We start from the raw sequence: 20,722 nt of genomic DNA, 5'->3' as shown, positions 1-20,722 counted from the left end.
GATTATGCCGTTGTGTCTTTCTACTAGTCCGGCACTCTGAGCGTGTCTGGCTGAATGGAACCGTTTGTCGATTTGTAATGCCACACATATCTGTAGAATTACAGCAGCGACAAAAAGTGGACCATTGTCCGACCAGATGACTCTTGGTAGCCCAAACCTGGGAAAATACTCTTTTAACATGGTTTTTGCAGTAGTCATGGCTGTAGCGTCTTTCACAGGAAAAGCCTCAACCCATTTGCTAAAAGCACAGATGACAACTAACACATATTTCAAGTTATTACACCGTTCCATTTCGATAAAATCAAAGTGGATAACCTCAGGTGGACCAAAACTTCCCCTGGGTGTTGATGTTCCCTTTCCCACATTATGCTGTAAGCAGATCATACAATTCTGAACATAACGCTCAGCTATTTTAGAGATTTTGTCATTTGCCCAAACTGTCTCCAACATTTGTGTAAGCTTCCGGGCACATATATGGGTAGGGCTATGAGCCATGACGACCATCATCATCACGTATGCGTCAGGAAGTAGCCATTTCCCTTCGACTATGTCCACTCAACACCCATCATCATCAAGTTTCCCCAAGCCTTCAGCCCATTTCTTGGACTCTTCTAATGTGGCATCGGCTTGGATATCCCTTACGGAATCAACACCCTCATCCATTGCATAGGCATTTACAGTCTCCCTTGAAACATGCATTTCTGCAGAGAAATTGGTGGCAGTCTGCTTAGCTATCTGATCAGCGAAAGCATTCCCTTTTCCTATATCATTTATAATCTTTCGATGTGCTGCACATTTCACAACAGCTAACTGAGTAGGGAGCGCAAGTGCTGAGAGCAATTGTACTATTAGGAGCCATGCTGACGTTAAGAACCCTCTTTCTGACCAAAGTCTCCCAAAGTTGTGAACCACCCCAAAGGCATACTGACTATCAGTATATATGTTTACTGTAAGCCCTTCGGCAAGTACACAAGCTCGGGTCAATGCTATAATCTCTGTGGCCTGCGCAGAGTTATGTGTGATTCTCTTGGTTTCCACGACCGTGCTCAATGTAGTGATTGCATAAGCGGCTGTGGATGTACCATCCGGAAGTTTAAAGCAGGAGCCATCGCAAAACAGCTCCCTTTGTGGATTATTCAAAGGAGTGTCCTTTAGATCAATTCTACCCTTTGTCTCTTGTTCAGTAGTGTACAGACAGTCATGTGACTTTTTGTCACTGCAAGCAGTATCTTGCAGAAAAGGTAAGAGTTCAGCCGCATTAAGAACACAACGGCCCTCATTACAACCCTGGCGCAAAGCGAAAAACGATGGCGGTAAAGGATTACCGCCATTGTTTTCCGCTAGGTCCGATTAAGACCCGTGACCGTTAACTACGATGCCATTAGCGGCATCGTAGTTAACACTGCCGCTAACTGCACCAAGGACGTGCGTACGCGACCCCCCACACCGTAATTACCGGCATGGCGGAAAGGTACGCGAATGCCGACCAAAGCGGACATGCACCTAACGCCATCACCCAGCCCGTTAAGTACCTTACCGCCATGCCGGTAATTACGCCATCGCGAACCAACCATAAAGGGCCTTGTGCAGTGAATCCAGCTACCACAGGTGCACAGAATCAGCACAGGTGGAGGCAATACAGACTCAGGAAGTACAAAAAGAGCACACCCAACCCCTTCCCAGACCCAGTCACACTCCACAATGATACCAATAGGACTAGCAATGTTGGGGATGGAGGACCTGATAGCAATGCAAGTGCTACAACTACAACTACAACTACAACAACAACAACAACAACAACAGGCTGCACAGAGAAGACGCAGGAGGAGAAGGAGGGCAAGGCAGGCCTAGCAAGGCCAACCAGCACAGCCAGTACCACCACGCAGGCAGCCCACAATCCCACGCATCAGAGCCAGTCCATTCAACCTCACTGCTGAGCAGATCCACACCCTGTACCGTTTGGACCGGGACACCATCACCGCCATCGTGGACATGACGCACAACAACATTGTCAGCAAGATAGAAACACCAACTGCCATCCAACCCCTACTGAAGGTAGTGTCTGTACTCCACTTCCTGGCCACAGGCACCTACAAGCACACAGTGGGGCACTTGCATGGTATTTCACAACCATTATTCTCACGTACACTGATCCAAGTGCTCGATGCCCTCCTCAAGCACACAGACGACCACATCTCATTACCACGGTCTGCCCAGGAGATTGCAAACACCAAAGGGGGTTTCCATGCACTAGCCGGCATACCTGGTTGCATTGGTGCCATCGACTGCACCCATGTGGAATTGGTGGTCCCACATGCCATGGAGGTACCGTACCGCAACCGTAAACAATTTCACTCAATCAACGTGCAGATGGTCTGTGACTCCAACAGGATTCTCACACATTGTTGTGCCCGATTCCCCGGATCAAGCCATGATTCAATGGTCCTGAGGAACTCCACAATAGGACGCTACATGGAGCGACATGCAGGCCCAAGATCCTGGCTACTCGGTGAGTCTCACGTCATGACCTTGGTATTGCAGAAAGGGGGGGGAATGATGCATACTCCACCTGGCAGAAAGGGGGGGGAATGATGCATACTCCACCTGGCAGAAAGTGGGGGGGGTGATGCATTCTCCACCTGGCAGAAAGGGGGGGGGATGATGCATACTCCACCTGGCAGAAAGGGGGGGGAATGATGCATACTCCACCTGGCAGAAAGGGGGGGAATGATGCATACTCCACCTGGCAGAAAGGGGGGGAATGATGCATACTCCACCTGGCAGAAAGGGGGGGGAATGATGCATACTCCACCTGGCAGAAAGGGGGGGAATGATGCATACTCCACCTGGCAGAAAGGCGGGGAATGATGCATACTCCACCTGGCAGAAAGGGGGGGGAATGATGCATACTCCACCTGGCAGAAAGGGGGGGGGAATGATGCATACTTCACCTGGCTGCGACTAGCAGAGATGATCATACCCTAAAGCAGCACTAACGTAATCTCACACCTGTAGACATTATGCCTGACCGAAGCAGCCCCACCATGTCAAAGAAGGTGTGTTCCAACCATGACACAACCATCTGCAAAAGCATTGTACCAATTTGGACCATTGACTCCAACGAAATGCACCTACAGGCACGTCACTATACACCATCTACTGAAAGGCCTGTCCCACATAACAGCGCACAAAGGAGGCACATGACGGACAGAAACACCACAACACCACAGCACAGACAGCAAGGCCCACTAAATGTCCCTATCAACATCCGGATAGTTCACTGGGGTCATAATGATGCAGACAGCAATGTAGCAATCATGTGAGCATTGACATCACAGGACACCAGGTCGTGCCAGGTCACCTAAACATACAGCATGGACGGACATAGTGGATGGGCACTCACGAGGCACTCGACCACCCTGCATACATGGTTTGTTGGCATGCAAAACTGTCCATGAGAGCCATGGACATATACCGTTTGCATAGCGTGAATCCATCAGCGCAACTGAAAGTGGTCCAAAGTAACAGTTCAATGTGCATGTTGGCACGTCATGTTCAGAATTAGATGTAATGACTGACACATACATTGTTTCCTACATACAGGTGATTCTGGCTATCCCCTGAAGAGGTGGCTCCTTACACCAGTCCGGAACCCACAGAACCAGCATGAGGCGGACTTCAACCGTGCCCATGCACGTACCCGTGTGGTGATTGAGCAGGCATTTGGCCTACTGAAGGCACGGTTTCGCTGCCTCAGCAGGTCTGGTGGGGCACTCCTGTACTGCCATGAGAAGGTTGCAAAGATTGTCATGGCATGTGTAATGCTACACAATATGTGTGTCAGACGGAATGTTCCACTGCCCCCTGACGCAGAACTGCAACCACCTGACGATGAGGATGATGAGGGTGGGGATGGGGCAGCACCTCAAGGAGGCAGCGATGCACAGGAGGGCCGTGAAATGCGTCAGAATATCATTGACCAATGCTTCTAGCACACACGGCTGGTGTGTGTAACATGGAGACGCACTTGGGGCACTGTGTGTGTCTGGGACATGCACACTGTGGACAGTACACCAATAAATCACACATACGCAATGAGCAATGTCCACACATTTGATTTGTGCAAATCAAAAAAGTGTATTATCAATGTGCATAGGTCTGAAACACCCAATCACCCCTCCCCCTCCCCGCTGAACTCCCCAAAACACCCAATCCCCCCTCCCCCCTGAACTCCCCAACACACCCAATCACCCCTCCCCCTCCCCCCTGAACTCCCCAATACACCCAATCCCCGCTCCCCCTCCCCCCTGAACTCCCTGCAAAGGTGTGACGGTGCCCGTGGTGAAGGGCTGGGTAATGTTCCATTGGTGCACTGGACGGCCACTATTGGCAGCCCCCTCTCCCGGCACCTGGGGCCCCCCTGCCTGTGCTCCTCAGGTTCCTGGATGACCTGCGGACTGGGCTGGCTGGGGCAGAACTTGCGGAGGAGGAGGTACTGGCCTGCTCGCTATGCCGTGTGTCCTTGATTGTCTGTATGAGTTCACTTATCATATTCCGCACCGCGGCTAGTTCTGCACTAATGTCCTTGCTTGCTGATTGGATGGCTGCCTTGATGTTCTCAGCACATCTCTCCATGCCTGCACTGGCGCCTCCACAATCAGCAACATGCTGCGTCAGTAGTGAGGACAATTGTTGTTGCCTCGTTGATATTTCGTCCAGCGATTGCTGGAAATCAGGGGCAATGGAGGTTGCAATTGCCGGCCAGGCCCAGGTTTCGATTGGCTGACAGTATGCTCCTTACTCGGAGCCGGAGGTCATCCCACCTTTTGCTGCACTGTTTGGAGGTGCGTGGGGTGGTACCTACGGCACTGACCCGTTGTGCCACAAGTTCTCATATTTCCTTTTTGCGGGCTATGGCTGCTCTTGTCATTTCTGGCGAGAAGATGATGTCCGCCTTTTCCTGCAGCGTTTCTGCCAACATCGTTAGTTCTTCCCGACTGAAGCGGTCCTGCCGCTGCCGATCGCAGGCTTTCTTCAGAACTTTGGGCATGTTTAGGTGGGGAAATGGGTGGGTAATGGGTTTTACAAGGTCTGAGGGTCAGATGTGGTGTGGCTGGGTAGGATGGCAATGGATTGTGTTTTCAAAGATGGCCGCCGTGCTCTTTCCCGTTCCGCCGCGATGACGCTACTTCCGGTTCCGCTTATTTACGGTGACCGCTAATTACGGTCACCGCAATGATGGGTGGCGGTAGTGCACCTTGCGCGGCGTACGATGCCGGTAAGGGCCGTTTTGGGGTCATTTACGCCATGGCGTAGTTTACATTACCGGCATGGCGTAATGCTCGTGCACGATGGGTCGTAATGTGCTGCACTTTACGGCATCGGACCAAGGCGTAAACGCTAATTACTCCATGTCGGTAATGTTGGATACTTACCGCCTGGGTTGTAATGAGGGCCAACACCTCCTAATTTGTATGTGGGGAGCAAACAAGATCAATTCATATCTCGTCAACCTTGCGGAAGTGAGGTGTTGCGTTTGAGTTCTGTTCAGCAGAACATCCACAGAGTGAGGCACCATCACAGTTAGATCATGGCCTAGGACCATTACATCACTCTGTTTTACAGACGCAGCAGCAGCAGTGACAGCTCGCAAACATCTTGGCAAAGAGCATGCTACAGAATCAAGGGCGGAAGAAAAGTAACCGCATGGCCTATTCTTCCCTCCATGTTCCTTCATTAATACAGCCAAAGCACATCCATCACATTCATGCACAAACAACACAAAGGCCTTTTCATAGTTTGGTGTGCCCAAAACCGGTGCCGAGCACAATGCAGTCTTGAGCAGATCAAATGCTTGCTGGTGCTCCATGTTCCACGGCAATGGTGAAGAAATGCCCTTCTTCGTCAAAGCCAACATCGGCTTAATTACTAGTGAGAAGTTCGGGATCCATAACCTACAGTAAGAAGCCATTCTCATCAAGGTTCTAACTGCTTTCTGTGTATTTGGGACAGACATGCCAGAAATGTGTTTTATACGTTCACGTGTCAATCTTCTTCCCTCCTTTGACAGGAGATAGTCTAAATAGGCGACCTCCTGACAACAATATTGAAACTTATTAAGCAAAGCTTTGTGTCCATGTTTAGCCAGATGTATAAGTAATAACACAGTGCCTTCCTTACAAGCGCTCTCAGAATCGGCAGCCAAAAGCAAGTCATCAACATACTGAAGCAATGTACAAGTAGAGGGCAATTCAAGGGTATCAAGCTGTTCTTTCAAAGCCCTACTATAAATGCTGGGACTTTCCATGTAACCTTGCGGTGCACGGGTAAAGGTGAATGAGCGTACCCCTAAGGTGAACGCGAACAAGTATCTACTGTCCTTGTGTATAGGAATACTAAAGAAAGCATTCTTCAGATCCACAACACTAAAGTAAGTAGCTGAAGCCGGAATCATAGTTAATATCGTCGTCACATCAGACACAATTGGAAATTACAGAGCGACAACCTTATTGATGGCACGTAGATCAATTATGAAACTAAATGGAATTGCATTATCGCCTTTCTTGTACATGGGCAAAATTGGACTATTGCACAAACTACCTGCAATTTCCTCAATCACCCCTCGATGCACAAAATCGGAAACAATGCATTTCAAAGCTTGCTCACCCTCAACTGAAATCTTATATTGTGGAATACGTGGCAGCTTTATTCCATGTTTCAAGACTGTTTTAACAGGCTCCATCTGTGAAACACTGACATCATTGTCGTCAATTGCCCATAAACTCTCTGGTACATCACTAAATTCTGGCGGTAAAGGTCTGGTTAAGAATTGAGAGGCAGAAAGTTGCTGTGGTAAAATCGTCAAACGTACTCCGTCAGAGGAACAATGAATTACTGCATTTAATTCCTTCAACAGATTCAACCCCAGCAAATTCTCTCCACAATTCAAAGTCAAAAGGGACCCAAAGAAATAGGTACCGGCGAAGAAACTGGACAAACAACTGGTGTACCAGAAAACCCTACAGAAACATTGGTTTGCCCTGACAGTGGAATGTTTGGAACCCGAGAATGATCAATGGAACACTTCTGTGCCCCTGTATCTACCAAGAATAGATGTTTCCTATTTTCCACTATCATCTCAACGTAGGGACCTTTCTGATTAACGGGAATAGGCGTCGGTTCCAAACCCTGCTTCGGGCAATCTTAACGAAACATAATGTCATCAAAAGGAAGTTCTTCAGAGAGGTAAGCAGCAGAAGGATGGTTGAATATGTTTCTAGCATCCACACTTGGTACCTGATTATCCTGCAAAAAAGGTTGCTGTGGATTCTGTGCAAACTGGCTTCTAGCAGGGCCCCCTACACCCGGGTGACCTCTGGATCATCTACCCATGTTTCCGAATGCATTATTCGACCTTTGTCGAAGGATCGGGCATTGTGCACGCCAATGACCCTCTTGCCTACAATAGGCACACTGGTTAATGTTTACAGGACCCAAGGGCACATTTCCTTGTGGAACATACTGACCTCTAATCTGCAAATTACCCGCTCTAGGTCCCCTAACAATTTGCTGCAATCATATTTTTGCCTTCAAATCACCTTTTCGACTCTCTTTTTCATTATTGACACGATTCTCATAGTACTGAGCCATGTGCAGTACTTCTGATTGAGACCTCGCTTGCCAAGCGCTCTCAGAAAACATAATTTGCGGCTGGATGTCAGGCAACAATCCACGCACAAATTTGTCTACAAAAATCTTTTCCCAGACTCTGTGCCTAAGTCTTGTCCACTGAAATCCGAGAATACCTGTTCAAACCGATTAAAGAACTCAGTAGCACCCTCAGACTTCCTTTGGACACAGGCCGTAAGCTTGTCCCAAATAATTATCTTTTCGGGAATTATGGTTTTCAATTTAGCAATAATTCTGTCAGATAAAGTTAGTATCACCTGAGGCGGTCTCTCGCCAGCTGGCCTTTCTCCATCAAGCCTAATTATGTTAGCCTATGTATCTCCTAACCCTGCTACATCATTTATAGTCCTAACTTGCTTCCACAAATCTACCGGCAGGAGTACGGGAAATAACAGATCAATATCACCTAAGGTGAATACTGAGGACTTCAAGACAGACTCCATTTCTTTATAGAATCCTGTCGGATTTTTCCTAATGTCGGGAATAGTTTGTCTAATGGTGTTCACTTCCTGTCTTGAGAACGGGACGTGAACAAACTGCGACACATAATGTGCAGGAATTTCTCGAGCAGGTGTACCTGCTACAGCATTAGCTGCAATCTCAACTTTCGGGAAATATGTCAGAGGAACCTCTCTCATAGGCAAATGAGAAGTAGGCATCTCCGAACGCTTACTAAGCAACAGAGCCAAATCAAGCGCTAAAGCAGTCGAAGAAGTGTCAAGTGAAAAAGCTCTCTTATAAATATTCAATAATTCTGTGGGACAACAAATCTTTCTTTTCACACAATCATCCTGTAGGTACTCTACCATTACCTGTATCACCTTTCTCTGCATTTCTAGTGTATACTGACTATACGTGTCATATACTTCAACTGGAGTTATCGATATGTCTGAAATCCATCTAATCGCATCTTTCGTACAAATTCGTGTTTCTTCGGGTATCGATTTACGACAAGGAAGGAACCATTTCTCTACATACATACTATCCTCATCATCATCCTCATTCTGTAACCTTTCCAACTCCTTCCTATACTCAAATATCCTCTCAACATGCTCTTGTACTTTCTCCACAGTGTCTCTAGAAAGAGCTAAGGTGTTCAGATCCCTCAACCCTTGTGGGAGATCTGTATTGTTTAGTCTGCCCTACATTACACATAAGTGTATCCCTAATCCCTCAATAAAAACATTTTTTTTCAGGAAAATTATCCATATCAGAAAGTGTGGCAAAAACATTAGCTCGATCATCTCTCTCCATACAATGCTTAGCCCATGCAATCAAGTTCCGTTTTATCTCTGGAGGTACAGTATTACGAGTAATAACCCTCGATCCCGCTCCCTGATCGACTACAAGCGGTGCAGGACCACTTGGAAGAGGGAGAGCAGGTAGATTCAATGGAGGTACTGCCACTTGTGCAATAGGAAAAGGCGGAGGAACAGGTGGAGGAACAACGACTGGAGGAAGAGGAACAACAGGAAGAGCAGGGACAACAGGCACAACAGCAGGAAGAGCAGGAATAACAGCAGGAAGAGGCAAAGCAGCAGGAAGAGGAACATACGGAGGTGGTGCAGAGGCACCAGGCCTTCGTTCATTTAACAATTTGTCGATAAATTCATCAGAAACATTTAGAAGGATAGATTTTCTGGATGCCAAGTGAGAAAGCCCTATCCATATTCCTAGCCGATTCAGACTGTTTATCTTGGTCATATAACAACGCCTTTTCGGCGTTCGTCTTATTAGGGAGAGCCTAAAATGGCGGATAGATCTAAAATGGCGGTTTACACTGATCTAAGGTCAAGACCTTGCAACGCGGATTTCCTCGCAAGTGGTTTATAAACAGCTTGGCGTAGGCCAATACACATATATTCATACAGTATAGGAGGCACGATACAATTTTACGTTTGACAGAGCTGCAACCGACGGCAATATTGACCGCTGGTACGCCGCAGTCACTTAAAAACTTCTGAGACATCTCGACAAGTGCTTCAGAATGTCCGACCAGCACTGAGACAATCCTTCCTGACCCTGAGCCATTGTGTAGGCCAGCCTGCAGTCGCCGTCTAGCTTCACTCGGCAAACTGGTTGCCCCCTGGTACCTGCAGCTGTCTCCCTTCCTGAACTCTGTCTCTGAAGGTGCAAAGAGCCCTGAAACCGACTTGACCCTGTTGAGCACCAAGAACACCTACAAGCACAAGGTACATTGTGGTTCTGTACACCTGGTCCTTCTCTGAAGGCCCCCAGAGACAGTTTAAGACCCATTGCTCCCTTTGTGCTAAAGCCACAGATCTTTGAATGGTTGTGACTATTTACTATAACGACTACCCTCCTGTCAGTATCCAGAGTGCACCCATTTTCCTTCTTTGAAACTGTCAGTCCTCTGCATTCCTTTACAGGGTGGGTTGTATTTCGTAGTCTGCTCAAACTGTCTGTTGTGATAATAATAAAGTGGATATTTGTATACAATCTTGACTGTACAGTCCCTTTTAACAGTGGGTAATTTATTTTCGCTGTGTTGCAACTAACCAACAATCCACAAACATTCGGAAATAAGCCTGCTGTTCCATCCACAATACCAAAACTGGGCAAGGAGGTTTAAAATTTGCTTGTGTTTCAATGTGTTCGGATCCCTTCTAGTGTACTAGAGGTGGGGGCTGATTGGTTTAGAAACTGATATCCAGCCCAGGACCACTTTTGCCCCGGAAGTTCATTTGCACAGGTCCAGAGGAGGGACCATACCGGGATGAAGAATATCCCATTCCGTATCTGCATCCTCGTGGTGGCCTGGCAAGCAAAGATACCCCTCCCTCCAAGGCCTAATAATACAGACACGGACGTCTCAATTCCTGGGCTGTCTATATGAGGCAGCCCGGGTGAAGATAATGGTGCACCCGTAACAGCCTCCCTGCTTAAAGCACACGGTATCCCCAATTTGCATTACTATACGTCCCTCAGCCACCTTGTTGTGGCTGAAAAATGTGCCTACCTGTACTACTTCTCTCATAAATAATGGGGATCACAATGTTTTGTTTTAAAATCAAAAAGGCTTCCTGATTTCTTAAAAGACAGGATACTGTATTTACATTTCGTCACAAGCATCCAGCTGACCAAATATGATTAGGCCACTTTATATGGCTTTGCATGTTGCTCCCACCCCATTATTTTGCTTTTTGCCCAGGGTACAACTCCCCAACCATTTGCTACAGCACTACCACATGGCTGAGCAGGAGATCCATGTCCTAGGCCAAAAGAATTGCTGCAATGGTTTGTTCTTGAAGTAGAGGGTCTTTCTCTTCTGCATTCAGCATACATAGGGTGCCAGCAGTGATGTCAACCATACCAGTGAAACAGGCACTGCCCGACAGGTACACATCCTTCGCTGCTTTTGGGCCACGGTTGCCCTATACTCTTCAGGAGGCTTGTCATCTGTCACAGATACAACGCAAACAAAAATAGTATGGGGGTACCAAAATAAATGAATGTCCAACCAATGTTCTATAAGAATAGGAACTTTAATTAGCACAAATGCACATACCTTATAAAAAAAACTACTGCCCCAGCCCTGTAATGGAAAACACAGAAAATACAGACTTTAGAATAAAGGGGCACTCTGAGTTTTTAGACAGGGGTGCTAAGGCAAGGATTTCAGCAGCAAAGTGTCTAGTTCATGAAGATGTCTTTCAAAAAACAAAAAACTGAGGCTTTAAAGTCAATAGGATCCTTTAGCATAGACCAGGAGGACAGGGCCCCCTTCAAATATCTTATGTTCTTGTCTTTGGGCCTAAACATCTTTGTGACAGAATTTTTTGTTGTTGAAACAGGAGTCCGAGCCCTTTTGATGCTCAGCCAGTGTCAAGTCGAGGAATAGTGGTGACAGAGTCCAGTGATGCAGTGCTTTTCAACAGCAGTGATTGCTTGAGAATCAAAGACTCTGGGGATGGCAGTCAAAATTGGGTCTGTGGTGCCAGAAGACTTGGAGGCCTCGGGTGCAGAGAAGCAGAGATTTGCCTTCTGCATCAAGCTGGCTCAATATAGCAACGAAGTACTGCAATAGCATCAGCTTAGAGCTTGTAGAAGCTGGTTTCCAGGCGGTGGTTTGAGTTGTGAGCACTAGAAGACACATCACCTCTCAGATGCAGAGACAGCAGAGCTTCAACATCAAGCAAAGCTTAGAGATGTGGAGGCGGTCAAATGTCGAGGCCAGAGATGACTCTGGCGGGTTCCTCGCAGCATATTAAATGGCATCAAAGGTGCCCAAAGCAGCATTGGGGCAGCTCAGGGATGTAGGAAAAATCAAGGGTTGGTTATGTGGTTGCTGGGAGACCCAATTCAGTGTCTTAGGGGGCAAGGTGAGTCCTTTCATCTGCCATTCCCTATCAGCAAGATTTGTAAAAGGTATTTGGAAAAGGTTCTGTCACCTCGAGTGGCAGGGTTCTGGGTACCAGTGCTTCTGTTGCAGTAGGCTTTTTCCACACAGCAGTTTCACCCCAAATTTGCTTTTAGGATGGGTATGGAAGAAGGCTTTCCTCTTCCTTGGAGCCTTCTGTCTTTGCCTTTATATCAGATGAGTTTGAAATAGACTGTATCCACAACAGAGTTCCAGTTGAATCCTTCTTGTCTTGAAGTCCAAAGATGAATCCAGGGATTATGTAGGCAAATGCTGCAGTAGATTGGTCCACAGACAGCATATATGTATGTGTCCAATCCTGGCTTCTGTATCAAGTGTCCTTTGTGTGCTGTCATACCAAGGGTGCCCTGTCTTCAGGTAGTGGGTAGGGGCAGGATGTTTGAGGAGCCCTAGCAAAATCTAATAGGGTGCATACCTCAAAAGGACTCCAGCACCCTGGTGTCAGAGAGCCTTAATAATGTCAGGACTGTCTTTGATGCACTGGTTCCCAGGGGACCTCCCATGGAGAGGCCCTGTCTCCTAAAGGAAGGTGTTGACATTAATCGGGGTAATCAAAAGAAGATTCCTGGGCAGGCCACACATAGTTGTTGGGGATAAACCTAGGCCAGAAAGTTAATGCACACCCAGCATCATCATGGATGTGTAGAGGAGCAGCTGTATGCCTCTGCAGGAATCCCTGCTCCCCTACCTCCCATATGTTGGAGACCTGAGATCGTGCCGTGTTTGACACCTGCAGTTGTGCCAATACAGCAGCGTGTGTTCGAACTAAGATATCCATTGAGACAACCCTACCGAATGTATCCCTGAAGGGATGACAACTTGAGGGAGAAAATCCTTGAAGGAATATGAGAAGGTGCAGAGAAAAGAATCCAGTGACTTCACAAAAAGTATGCACAATGTCTAGGGATGCTGACTGAAGAGAATGTATGGATCCTAAAGAAACTAATGACGAAGTAGGGAATCGCATGAACTCTCAAATAAAAAGGAAGGAGATTATACGTGCACAAAGTGCTGCAGAAAATCAACCGTTCAATAATTGCACAGATGCTGAAACGCAGGGTAGACAAAGTCATCATAGAAACTGGCTATATGTAGTAAAAAGAGCACAGGCAAAGCTGCCATTGTATAGAAGCTGGACATCGGTATCATGAATTTAGTAGGCCAGGACCCATGAAGCAGGAAGGGAAAGCTGTGTCACAGGAAAAATAAGCAGAATCGTGGAGCTGCATGGAGAGTTTGTCTGGCCTGGAGTCAAAACTGAAGCAGCCAAGGTCAGCTATCTATTGTAGAAAAGAGCGATCATGCGAAGGATGAATCATCCCTTGTTAAGATGCAAAGAAAGAACACCAAGAGTGGCAAGTTTAAATTTATTTAGAGCATTTGAAACCTGAAAAATGGACCTCCTGTCAGATGAACCAAGGATGAAAATAGAGTTCGAACTTGGAATCCCAGAACATGATAGTGAGTGCTCTCACTCCCATGTATTGTAAAGGACAAGGATACTTTACAAGGCCAAGTTGAAAGACAATCTTCATGGCAGAAGGCATTGGTGATGAGAGATGCTGGGCTAATTGGGTGGGGAGGTAGTGTCATGCCCCATCTCCTTGCACCTGGGTCTGGGCTTACGTGCTGCTCAGTAAACCAAATGTTCCAGACCTGGCACAAGCGTGCCAACCAATTGCAGTAGTCCATATAATGAAGGACCTTATAGTTTGAGGACCAATGAGAAACTGTGTATCTAAAGTTTCGAAGATGACATGTTTTAGAGGTAGGCATATGTTGTTTACCTGATAGTGGGCAGCCAATCACAATGCTAGTTCCTATAGAAAATATGCTTAGATGTTCCCCTTAAGCCAATCATGACCCTTAGTAGGTTTTTCATTATTGCCACATAGTATGACGTCACCTATTAAGCATTTTTGATATAAAAGGTATGATTTGTGTGGGAATTGCTGAGAGAAATCAAGCGTACGTCCGTTGATGTTCGTTGATGTTCATTGTAACTCCCTGTTTTAGATAATTGTTAATAAAACAGTACTTTGTCATCTTCCTGAGTTGGTTCGGTTATTTGGACTTGGAAAGTATCTGTGTGATCCCATCCGTTACATATGCACGTTCCTAAAGGGCCCTAAACTCAGATGAGTCACCTCTCCAAGCTGTCAATAGCATGACATCGAATGCTTGGGGCTGTTTCAGTATGTGATCTCAGTAGCCACTGTGTCATAACCAGACCTGGCTTACTTTTAGACATCTCCCCGAGCTCCTGGGATACACAATTATAAGAATGTGAACCAGAGGTGTAGACTATTTAAAAAATACCTCTGTCTGAACTTTTTGTTCCAGCAGCTTTTAAGGAATGCACGTGACCTTTGCACCTGCCCTGCTGCTACTGCAGGGCATTCGCTGAGGGATGTCAGGAGACTGTTCCACTAAAGGTAGATGGATGCACTATCTCTTTGGCATGGAGCATTGCAAAAAGGGGGATTTGATTTGCAGTCCTCCCGTTTAGAAACAGAATTACCTGCATTTTAGTCTTAAGAATAAAAGTACTTCTAGCTTCCCGCCCCACAGGTGTCCTATGCCAGCTGTAGCTGGGAAATATTTCTAACCATATTATTTATATGGGAAGATTCTAGATCTATAGAGGCTAGGCACTCTGGATAGATCAGTAATTAATTAGTAACTGGTAGAAAGTTATCATTAGTCCTTATGCATCATCTTAAAATAGCCTTTGTGCAAAATGTTTTATTGGTGTTATGTCTTCTGAAGTAAAGTGAAACGGACAGTTGTAACCGTGTTTGAACAACAAGTGTCACACAGAAAAAAATCAACATCTCCAATTTCATCCATTATACATCAGCACAAGTGTATGCATTTGATCAATTCATTACTTGTACTGAAAACGATACATTTTTATAAACCGAATTTACGAGTCCAAGAAAATGTCCTGACAAGAAGGTGGGTAATACTCATTAATGTGTGAATTGATTAACAAAATACCCTAAAGTCATACGCCTGTGCGCAATGCATCATGGTATCATTTAAATACTCTCAGTCCAGGATAATGCCGAGGAAATGGGCTAGGATGGGGTAGCAATGAATGTTATTCTTCATTTTTTTTGGACAAACGGCATACAAATGTTAGTGCATGGAACTTTTTTTAAACTTCCGGTTATGTTGTGGGCACATCAATACAGTGCAGAAACGATACAAATGAACGGCATAAAAACCATCAGTAGTCTTGGCTTTAATGCGACATAACGCGGGTGAGTGGATGAGTTGATACCTGAAAAAAAAACACTGGGCCTCATTACACGGTAGGCGTTATGGATTTAAGTTACCGGTAATAGAATACCGGTAACGTTAAATCCCCATGCGTATTACGACCCGGCTCACCGCTATTAGCGGCACCGCTAAGTACAGTGCCACTAATAGCGGGCAGGCCGCGTGCCCGCGACCCTCCATCCCGTAAATTACGCCATGCCGCTATTAGCACAGCATCACAAGGCTAGTGGACATGCCAATAGCGGCATGGTAAACCCCCCAAACCTCTTACCGCCATGGTGCTAATACCGGCATCGCGAACCACCCGTTAAGAGAACGGAGCAGTGTTCCCACCTGCCACAGGTGGACACAATCAGCACAGGTGGAGGCAATGGAGACTGTGGCAGCTCAAAAGGAGCACACCACACCCCTTCCCACACCCTTCCCACACCAAGATGGTTCCAATACTGGCAGCATTACATGGCCTGGAGGACCTCATTGCAGCACAGCTGCAACAACAACAGGCAGCACAAATGAGACGCAGGAAGAGGAGGAGGAGGAGGAGGGCAAGACAGGCACAACAAGCACCACCATGGCACCTAATCATACCACAGAGGCACCCACCAATCCCCAGGATCAGAGCCAGTCCATTTAACCTAACCCCTGAGCAGATACACACCCTGTGCCGACTGGACCGGGTTACCATCACCAGCATCGTGGACCTGATACACGACGACATTGTGAGCCTCATAGACATCAGAACTGCCATCCCCCCGCTACTGAAGGTGGTGAGTGTGCTCTACTTCCTGGCCACAAGCACCTGCCAGCATACAGTGGGACAGATGCATGGCATTTCACAACCAGTATTCTCCCGCACGCTGAACCAGGTACTCAATGCCCTCCTGAAGCATGCACCTGAACACATATACATGCCACGGACTGCCCAGGAGATTGCAAACACCAAAGTTGGCTTCTATTCACTGGCAGGCATCCCAAGTTGCATCTGGGCCATCAACTGTACCCATGTGGAATTGGTGGTCCCACATCACAATGAAGTAGTCTACCGAAACAGGAAGCAATTCCACTCCATCAATGTCCAAATGGTATGTGACGCCAACAAGATAATCACACATTGCTGTGCCCGATTTTCCCGGATCAACCCATGATTCCACGGTCCTGCGGAACTCAACTATCCCACGCTACATGGAGCGACAAACGGCACGACTTTCGTGGCTACTTGGTGAGTAGCAGGGCAAGCACATGGCAGCGTGATTGGGGGCGGTAGAGATACATACTCCAACTGGGTGTGATTGGGGGGGGGAGTGATACATATTCCAACTGGGTGTGATTGGGGGGGAGTGATACATACTCCAACTGGGTGTGATTGGGGGGTGATACATACTCCAACTCGGTGTGATTGGGGGGGGAGTGATACATACTCCAACTGGGTGTGATTGGGGGGGAGAGATACATACCCGAAATGGGTGTAGCTTGTCGGCTGTCGGCAAAATGCACATACAGATGTACGCCAATGTCCATCTGGGAAGGCGGCAACGTACTTGAGATGAACCAACATGCAAGTATAAGATACACAACACAGATGACATTCCCGGTCTAGTAACATTAAACATCCATCCACATACACATTGCACAACATTCCAGGCCACAAAATACAAACATTTCACACATGCCATCAAGATAGTCATCCGGAATTAGTCCAACACAACATCAGTATTGCAATGTGCCCTATAATGCATGCAAAGGGATCACCCCTAGCCATAGCATTTCACCACGCACCTATAGCACCACTGAAGTGATGCCTCTCTGCATGGCAACATCAATGTTGGAATGGCAGTACACCAGCAGTGTTGAACCAAATCTGCCTGGGCCCAGGGACACCGAAGACCTCGCCTCACCCAGGACATGTCAATTACTGTTGGAGGCATTAATGGGGCATGTCCACTTGCAGGGTCGACCTCCCCCTTGCACATTGCTGTCACACAGACCATCTGCATGTATGCTGTTAATTGTGTACTTGAATCACAATGCAATGTCAATTTGTGTGATATGAACAGGCTGCTCTTGAGGTGAACAGTAACAGGACCCCGTTCGTTCCCCCATACAGGTGATGCAGGCTATCCCCTGAAGACCTGGCTCCTCACACCTGTACAGAACCCACAGAACAGGCACGAGGAGGAATACAATCGTGCACATACCCGTACCCGCATCGTGATCGAGCAGACTTTTGGCCTTTTGAAGTCACGGTTTAGGTGCATTAGCAGGTCTGGTGGCACTCTCCTGTATGGACATGAGAAGGTGGCCAAGATCACCATGGCATGTGTCATGCATCCATCCCGTAAATTACGCCATGCCGCTATTAGCACAGCATCACAAGGCTAGTGGACATGCCAATAGCGGCATGGTAAACCCCCCAAACCTCTTACCGCCATGGTGCTAATACCGGCATCGCGTACCACCCGTTAAGAGAACGGAGCAGTGTTCCCACCTGCCACAGGTGGACACAATCAGCACAGGTGGAGGCAATGGAGACTGTGGCAGCTCAAAAGGAGCACACCACACCCCTTCCCACACCCTTCCCACACCAGGATGGTTCCAATACTGGCAGCATTACATGGCCTGGAGGACCTCATTGCAGCACAGCTGCAACAACAACAGGCAGCACAAATGAGACGCAGGAAGAGGAGGAGGAGGGCAAGACAGGCACAACAAGCACCACCATGGCACCTAATCATACCACAGAGGCACCCACCAATCCCCAGGATCAGAGCCAGTCCATTTAACCTAACCCCTGAGCAGATACACACCCTGTGCCGACTGGACCGGGTTACCATCACCAGCATCGTGGACCTGATACACGACGACATTGTGAGCCTCATAGACATCAGAACTGCCATCCCCCCGCTACTGAAGGTGGTGAGTGTGCTCTACTTCCTGGCCACAAGCACCTGCGAGCATACAGTGGAATAGATGCATGGCATTTCACAACCAGTATTCTCCCGCACGCTGAACCAGGTACTCAATGCCCTCCTGAAGCATGCACCTGAACACATATACATGCCACGGACTGCCCAGGAGATTGCAAACACCAATGTTGGCTTCTATTCACTGGCAGGCATCCCAAGTTGCATCTGGGCCATCAACTGTACCCATGTGGAATTGGTGGTCCCACATCACAATGAAGTAGTCTACCGAAACAGGAAGCAATTCCACTCCATCAATGTCCAAATGGTATGTGACGCCAACAAGATAATCACACATTGCTGTGCCCGATTTTCCCGGATCAACCCATGATTCCACGGTCCTGCGGAACTCAACTATCCCACGCTACATGGAGCGACAAACGGCACGACTTTCGTGGCTACTTGGTGAGTAGCAGGGCAAGCACATGGCAGCGTGATTGGGGGCGGTAGAGATACATACTCCAACTGGGTGTGATTGGGGGGGAGTGATACATATTCCAACTGGGTGTGATTGGGGGGGAGTGATACATACTCCAACTGGGTGTGATTGGGGGGGTGATACATACTCCAACTCGGTGTGATTGGGGGGGGGGGGGGCGATACATACTCCAACTGGGTGTGATTGGGGGGGAGAGATACATACCCGAAATGGGTGTAGCTTGTCGGCTGTCGGCAAAATGCACATACAGATGTACGCCAATGTCCATCTGGGAAGGCGGCAACGTACTTGAGATGAACCGACATGCAAGTATAAGATACACAACACAGATGACATTCCCGGTCTAGTAACATTAAACATCCATCCACATACACATTGCACAACATTCCAGGCCACAAAATACAAACATTTCACACATGCCATCAAGATAGTCATCCGGAATTAGTCCAACACAACATCAATATTGCAATGTGCCCTATAATGCATGCAAAGGGATCACCCCTAGCCATAGCATTTCACCACGCACCTATAGCACCACTGAAGTGATGCCTCTCTGCATGGCAACATCAATGTTGGAATGGCAGTACACCAGCAGTGTTGAACCAAATCTGCCTGGGCCCAGGGACACCGAAGACCTCGCCTCACCCAGGACATGTCAATTACTGTTGGAGGCATTAATGGGGCATGTCCACTTGCAGGGTCGACCTCCCCCTTGCACATTGCTGTCACACAGACCATCTGCATGTATGCTGTTAATTGTGTACTTGAATCACAATGCAATGTCAATTTGTGTGATATGAACAGGCTGCTCTTGAGGTGAACAGTAACAGGACCCCGTTCGTTCCCCCATACAGGTGATGCAGGCTATCCCCTGAAGACCTGGCTCCTCACACCTGTACAGAACCCACAGAACAGGCACGAGGAGGAATACAATTGTGCACATACCCGTACCTGCATCGTGATCGAGCAGACTTTTGGCCTTTTGAAGTCACGGTTTAGGTGCATTAGCAGGTCTGGTGACACTCTCCTGTATGGACATGAGAAGGAAACCAAGATCACCATGGCATGTGTCATGCTGCACAATATGTGTATCAGACGGAATGTGCCACTGCCCCCTGACGTTGAAATAGAGGCACCTGATGAGGATGATGATGGTGATGAGGACGGAGGTGAAGGGGATGCAGGTCTTGCAAGAGGGGAGACAGCATCTGATCAACCAAATATTCTGAGGAACATGTTTTCATGTGTACTGTCACTTGGATATGGGTAGTAATGCACTGGTGTATGTTTGGAAGCACGAAATGGACCCTGTCGCAAATAAAGTACACAAACACAATGAAGATGTCCAAGCCTGTGTTTTGATCAGAAACCAGTGTATTGAGTAACGGAAAGGTGAAAAAGTGCAAGCCCCCAAACATCCCATCACCCTTCCCCCCACCCCCCACAACAGATCCATAACACCCTTCCTCCCACCCCCCACAACAGACCCATAACACCCTTCCCCCCACCCCCCACAACAAATCCATAACGCCCTTCCCCCCACCCCCCACAACAGACCCATAACACCCTTCTCCCCACCCCCCACAACAGACCCATAACACCCTTCCCCCCACCCCCACAACAGACCCATAACAACCTTCCCCCCAACCCCCACAACAGTTCCTCATGTGTCTGCCATGTTTGCGTTGGCCCATGTACACAGAGGAATCGCCATTAACCCCCTATTGGCCATTGTCTGTAGCAGCATTTGGAGGATGGCCAGACGTGCGCCTGGTGGTGCGTGTCGAGCGGCGGAGGGGGCTTGTCTGTGTTGAGCCGGAAGATGACGATGGGGAAGACTGGCCTGGTTGTGTGAAGTGGCGGTCCATTATGTCGGCCATGCGAGTAAGGAACTCCCTGAGCCTGGATATCTCGTTAAACAGCCTGTCAGTGTTTGCGTCCATCCTC

General features: G+C 47.7%; 1 long non-coding RNA gene across 1 annotated transcript in view; it reads right to left on the bottom strand.

The window, feature by feature from the left end:
- LOC138566569 (uncharacterized) overlaps nt 1-20,722 on the bottom strand; it is a 40,137-nt gene that overhangs the window by 3,336 nt on the left and 16,079 nt on the right. The gene's annotated exons all lie outside the window — the stretch shown is intronic.

Source organism: Ambystoma mexicanum, chromosome 2p (assembly GCF_040938575.1).
Source record: "Ambystoma mexicanum isolate Mex_15411 chromosome 2p, UKY_AmexF1_1, whole genome shotgun sequence".
Taxonomy (NCBI): domain Eukaryota; kingdom Metazoa; phylum Chordata; class Amphibia; order Caudata; family Ambystomatidae; genus Ambystoma; species Ambystoma mexicanum.
Note: the sequence above shows the minus strand (reverse complement) of the source record. Positions and strands in the feature narration are given on the sequence as shown.